The sequence below is a fragment of the Rhyacophila brunnea genome, unplaced genomic scaffold (assembly GCF_057557595.1).
Source record: "Rhyacophila brunnea isolate RB1 unplaced genomic scaffold, BYU_Rbru_1.0 scaffold_12, whole genome shotgun sequence".
NCBI lineage: Eukaryota > Metazoa > Arthropoda > Insecta > Trichoptera > Rhyacophilidae > Rhyacophila > Rhyacophila brunnea.
The window spans coordinates 3,420,502-3,427,431 of record NW_028232774.1 but is presented as its reverse complement, the minus strand read 5'-3'; the positions used below and the strand labels follow the sequence as shown (position 1 = coordinate 3,427,431).

At 31.0% G+C, this 6,930-nt stretch overlaps 1 long non-coding RNA gene across 1 annotated transcript; it reads right to left on the bottom strand.

The window, feature by feature from the left end:
• Positions 1-510: 510 nt before the first annotated feature.
• LOC147077667 (uncharacterized) lies at positions 511-2,765 on the bottom strand. Its single transcript, XR_015069238.1, has 3 exons — positions 2,648-2,765; positions 1,904-2,058; positions 511-1,622 (listed from the first exon to the last, which is right to left on the bottom strand). It is a non-coding gene; the product is annotated as an uncharacterized LOC147077667 (long non-coding RNA).
• Positions 2,766-6,930: the final 4,165 nt, after the last annotated feature.

Sequence of the window (6,930 nt, the reverse complement as noted above, 5' to 3'; positions counted from 1 at the left end):
AACGTTTTTAAATTTTCTGTTGAATTATTATGCTCAATATGCTCAAACTTGTACTTGATATGAAGTAAATAAAAAACAAACTAAAAAATATAGAATACTGAAATGTCATTTCGACTTTTCATTTTGATGTCCATAGTAACGCACGTATATATTAATAATTTAGTTGCTAGGACCACCCTCTTAGCAACCAATAATAGTCTTTTACTTTTTACGGATTTCTTCCGAAATAACTTTTCATACAAAACAGAATTAACTGAAAATGAATTCAATTCTGCTTAAAGATGGCTAAAAGTATTAAAAGAATGCATTGGCATCGTGTTCTGATATATTATAAAAGTTTCAAATGTCTGGCTAGTTGGGAAATTAGTTAAAAATTGATTGCAAGATTTTCACTGGACAAACAACCACCGGACAAACAAGAATAAGAGCTAATAAAAACGTTGTAATAATAGTAAAATAAATCAACGTTAAGGCGATGTCTTCGGCCTAAATAACACATATAATGTGACTTTTACGCCATCTATTTATATTTAAAGGCATCTACCATGAATTTCTAAAAATCTGTTACTAAAAACTTTGGTCAGTTTCAATCAGATGGCAGTGAGTTACCATAACTAATTTTAAAAGTAAATTAAAGTTGCCAATGGAATGGAATTCTAGATGAATAAAATTGCTAGACAAAAATTCATTTACATATTATTATTTAAGAATATAATAATATATTCTAATATAACCACTTGAGACCCGAGGGAGAACCAGCCATCAAAAAAAATATTTCTTTGATTTTATGGAAGAGAAGTATTAGTCTATTGACAAAAAATTTTTTTTTACGTTTTTTTTATTTTGTAAAGTAAAATATACTATATGCACATACCAGGTAACACTGCAGATGAATATTACCTACTCTATAAACTTAGGGAAGGTAAAGAAAACAACTTGTCATAGGAATGGTCAATTTTAATAGAACATTACACAATAAAAACAATACAAAAACATTATAAATAGGATAATTAAATATATTTACACTTAAAATTAGTTAAAATTATGAAATAAAACCCTAAATAATATGTACTTTAAAATTGCTTTGAGCTGCATCCTATACTGTGTGATACAGCTCAAAGCAAAATTTTGTGCACACGTATATATTGCATTTTATGCAAATATACCTGGTGCGGGACTTGCATCCAGGGTATCTGCACACGGATGCTGAATGGTGGCCAACGCTGTCCAAACGTACCTCAGCGATCGGTTGGGGGAAAACCGTTCTCCTGCGAGCTGGTGGCTCTGTGTCTACCTGCGATGTCGACATGTTTCTTGGCCGACCTCGTGCTGGCAGTGTTAAAATGTTGGCTACCCGATCTTCATACCGAATCATAGCTTTCGCTAATCTGATTCAGTACGACAACAGTCTCATAATATCCTTTCGGGGTACATTTTCTAGTTTACAATTCCGCATATACATTAGCCAACAGTTTACTACCGCCAAGTCCACAAAGAGGTTAAAAACCCTCACAGGCCATTTGCATGTCTTCATCGCAGTCCTGTAATAAGCAATTATCCGATCGCCGACATGCCCTCTCGCCAACAAATCTTCCTCCAATTCCGGACCAGCATTCGGCATACTGAAACAATAGGAAAAAAATATTATTACATAATCCATATTCCCTCATTAATTCAAGTATTTAGCAGTAAAAATACAAATAATGATGGGTAATAATATGTTTTGATTGAAGTTTACTATTCAAACCATCAACTCCTCATTCGAGACAATCGCTACATCATGTGTACAAGATGTAATGAATTCTTGTTTTTATGCCAAAGCATGTAATGAAAATGAATCTAGTGTATGACCGGATGGTATATAAAACCAATAAATATATTATTAAGAAAATTGTAAACCTACCATTTTGTGAGCCAGGGAAGCACCCTGGATTGTGATGTCGAAGGTTGTAAATGTCGAATGTAAATGTCGTCGCTGTTGTCGGACTCGTAACCGTCGCCGACTTCGCAGTCTGTCGTCCAATATTTCGTCGAGTTCATCAGTATTAAAAGATTTATCTATATGTAAACAAAAAAACATAACCTAATTACATTCATATACTCGTGTCAAACTTATCACTGTAGATAACGTTTTCAATTTACGATTATGTTGTATTAAAAACACGGACACGTGTTTGAAAGCACATAAAATATTTGATTATAATCAATCATTGATTACATTGTATAAGCATTGTGAATAATTATAATGATGATTATGAGATACATTTTCGAGACAAGTTTCAGTAATTTTGAATGAAATTAAAATTTTATTTTATTAAATTCGGTTCTACAATCATAATATGCGAATGAAAGAAATTCACTATCTATTAGATAATTTACAAAACGTACAAGATGGGCTCGATGACATTTGTCATAAACATAACCTCAAACTAACGTAAAGTATTTATAATTTTACGAAAACGATGAGTCTACGCCTAAAATAATATATATTGATGATAAATGCATGATGGTGATTGAAAATACAGTATATGTAACTCTTTTCAATAATTTTTGAATGTTTGTTTGACAATCAAAACTGCGTGACATAGTTTGTCATTTTGATGTACGATAATAATATTATTTATTATACACTGAAAAGTTTACTTACTTGACAAAAATGTTACTGATGAGTCGATTCCTTCCTGTTTTCAAACAATATACCTAATAATGGCCAAATAAAGAAGAATTGTCATAAATCCGATATTAGATCGAGAGCACGAATGCTACCGTAGACTAATGCTACCATATGTTAAAATGCGAGATTTGTTTATTTTGTTGATTATTTTTATCATAAATAATGATAAAAAACAGTTGTAATTTAAGCAAATACTAATTGCAAATAATTCGCAGTTTCAAATTTTGAATATAGGCAGGTTTATACGTAAATTAAGTTAATATTGTAATTTCAATTATTAAGTTATTTTTATTCATATGGCAATTTCGCCTCAAACTGATAAACTGATTTTTGTCAAAATGCAGAGAAATGTTATTTTGTCTTGTCTATGTGTGAGTTTCATTTTCAACGTCATGTTATGGTATGTGTGTTTTGTATGGAGATATTTTGTTTCCAAATAATTCCACAACGGCAGCACCATACAGACAAACATGTTGCCAATTTGAGCAATTATTATGGTTTCGATTTCTATCGATTCGTTAATATACAAAAATACAAGATTAAATTTAAATAACTGCCGTAAAAATTAATAAATAATATTTTTAATAGAAACGCTAAGCGTTATTCGCGATAAATTGCGTGTAAGCCGAGATTTTTCGATTTTAATTGCGTGCTTTCTAACCTCTAAATCGATGTTTTTTAAATTTGAAAAAAGAGATATAAGGATATAATAAATTCCAAGTTTCCCTGGGTAATAGATTTACGTACATTTTTATCGTAATTTTGATAATAAATCTTATGTCATTCATTCTTACCACCCGATAGAAATGTACCGAATTTGACACTTATTTTTGGTATATAGAACTCCATGATACTTCTTAATTTTTTATTTTATTTTTCTCATTACTTTTGAATATATATTTACCGATTAATAAACTTTTCTAGCTATTTTTCGATAACAACTTTACCTAGAGACATCACCTTAATGGTGCCATCAAATAAGTTAATCGCGCGATACACAGCATCATGAAACATCACAAATCTGTCCTGCGACGGGGTATCGTGAAGACCGTATATAGTGAATCTTTCCTCTTGGAAATTTCTTTAAATCGTCTAGTCGTTATTTTAAGCTTCGAGCATTATTAATACTATCGACCGAAGGTACTTGATCGATTTTGAATTTAATTTCTAATGGATTTAATTTTTGTACTATTCCATTTGAGTCATTTTTTGCGACCCGGGTTTCGCCTTTCGGCATCTTCGGGCACTATGTACACTCACCAAAAGGAAAATATGCACAGATTGTCAGTGTACATAGTGCCTGAAGATGCCGAAATGCGAAACCCGGGTCGTAAAAAATTACTAAAATGGAATAGCACACAACTTAGATCCATTAAAATTCGAGTATTATGTATATTTAATTTGTAGTGTTGGGTCACTAGTGTGGTTTTCGATGTGTAGATTGAGGATGACGATAATGAAGTCTACGATGTAGCAGGGTGAGATTGAGCAGCGTATCGGTACAATAGTATATCATACATGATAATTACGAGCTAAGTACATGGATTCGAGTGACATCTAGATAAATTATTCTTCGTTATTTATACAAATAAAAAGTAACACATTAACATAAAATTCTGGTACATAATCATATTAGACTAATTATAGAATCAGCGTTTTAAATTGAGTAGCGAAAAGAAATATTATTTGTTATTACAGTCGTAAGAAAATATAATACTATGAAAAATGATTATTCGGCTAATACACCGTAGCGGTATAATGTGCTGTGATATGATGTAATAATACACCGTCTCTTATTTCGCCAATCGACTTGCTGGTCTAGCTAAGTTGTTTACTGGAAATGGATTCGCTGGGAATATATTACTGCAGAGTAATTTGATATCTTAAACAATAGATATTTGATCACTTATTATTCTGCAGCTACAGTAGCAAAAATTACCACGAGGATTATTCATTAGAGGCGGGTCTTGTGGTCCAGTTTGTAGTGCACTGGGCTCTCACCTGCGGGCTCCGGGTTTGATTCCCGGTGAGGTAAAAATATATTATGTAGGTATGTGGGTTTCTCAAAGACTTGGACACTGCACTACTGTTTCACTATACTGCTGTCATTAGGCAACATGGCCTGTTATAGTGTTAAAAAAGGATATTCGGTTAAAATATTTAAACTAGTATTCCCCAACTTTTTTTACACCTGCGGATCGGTAAAAATTATTAAATATATTGTTTGTTAGTTTTTAAATCTTATATTGTAACAGATATATATATATATAGATCCCATCTTAATATTACAAATTATTTTATGTTCATATTTATTAAATTTCGTTTATTAAGTTTTCTGTATTTTAATGAAGAGATTTTTGACAAATTAATAGTTTTAATATTTTTTATATTTATTTCAAAAAATATTGATTTTTATAAAAACATATATAAGTGTATAACTTGAATACTTTTTTATTTGTATCAAATCAAGCTGCAATATCGGGATTATACCTAAATAAGAGGTGATATTATTTAAATACATATTTATACATGTTTATCAATTACAGTTGAAATTTTAAATTATCAAAAAATGTCAAGCTTCATATTTTTCCGCTAGGTACCTCTGGCAGGTAAAGATATCGCTAATACCTACTTAATTATGACGATTTTAACCAGTAGTTCTCAAATGAAAGGCTCAAATTGCGTTACATTTTTTTTTCGTAAATGTTGTATTATAATGCAGTAATTATGCATAAAAATATTATTCTTAAGCTTATATTAAAACACACAAATAAAAAGTAGTGATTTAATTATATTCTACAAAATACCAATGCATAAGACTCTTAGAGCCATAGCTCACATTTTGCATTTTGTCATTTTTGAGTTAAATATACCAAGTGATTCTAAAGGCATGAATCTATATAACGAAAAATAGGTAGAAATCAAAAGTCACTTTAAACTATGTAAAACTCGTTGACAAAGTTGACTGTTGGGTATCATAACTAATATCTTTCAATGAATACCAACCTAACCTAACCTAACCAAACAGATAGCTATATTTCTCATTGTGTGCTGTGTGTCTGCAGCCTTATGTGTATTATGTATTTTTTTTAAATGTAAATCAACTCACTCGCTCATTAATATTCAAGGGAGTTCAATACTTTACCTTTAATTATAAAAAAAACAGTGCTCTGGTGGTTTTATGCGATCTCATAACTCGATTTGTGTCTCTATGCGACTCAAATAGATTATGTCTAAACTGCAATCCACTTAGAAGAGTTAAAAGATTACACAAATATACACATAGTCTTTCCAATATGTATATCTGCCTCCGAAGCCAGAAATAAAAACAGATAATAAACGCATTTGTCAAGTTGTGATGCTGGAGCCGGATGTTCAAAGTATCCAAGACAACGAACAAACGAGTGCCCATAAATTGGGTAACGATATTATAAAATAACAAAATTCGGCCTTTTGCGTAATTCTTGTATACTTAGATACCATTTGCATAACATACACTGCCTTAGCTTTTCAGTAAACCATAGACAAGTAATTTATATGCATAATGTGTAGTCTATTGACCGTCAGTAGACAATATGTGGCTTCATTAGTCGTTTGGCAGTTTCCACACGTTTTGTGGAAATATGTAGAAAGCGCGGAACTTTATAGACATCGCTATTCATTTTTGTGAAAACTCAATTAAGTGCTGCTCGAAATACACTCGACGAATGGAAAACGTCCTTATTATATACTGCCCTTCTAAGAAAGAAGGCAGCAACTGACTCTCACACACTTTCGAGATAAATGACATAATGTGTTTTTTTTTTCAAACATTAGTACTGTGAATTAATAAAAAACGGTGATAACTTTTATTAGTAGGATGATAAAATACAAATAAATTAATAATAAACAAGCAGTAACTGCAATAAATAGGTGCAATTACTGGCTTTTTGCTAAGCTATTACTATTACTTTAGCAGATATCCATTTTTTTCACTAGGGTTTTAACGGTATTTTTGTGATAAATCTAATTTTAAAGTGAACAGAATACATAGCTTACAAAATTACCTAACAGATGGCATTCATAACTCAATTTCACACATTTTGCGAGTTACTGCCTTCTTCCTTGGAAGGGCAGTATAGTAGCAAAATAGGGCAAGATAAAAAAGTTATATGAACAGCCGTTGATTCTTTTATATTATAGAATAGCAACAATTATAATATTATATAATATATAATCCAATACTAATATACGAATATACGCAAGATTTCGTATTT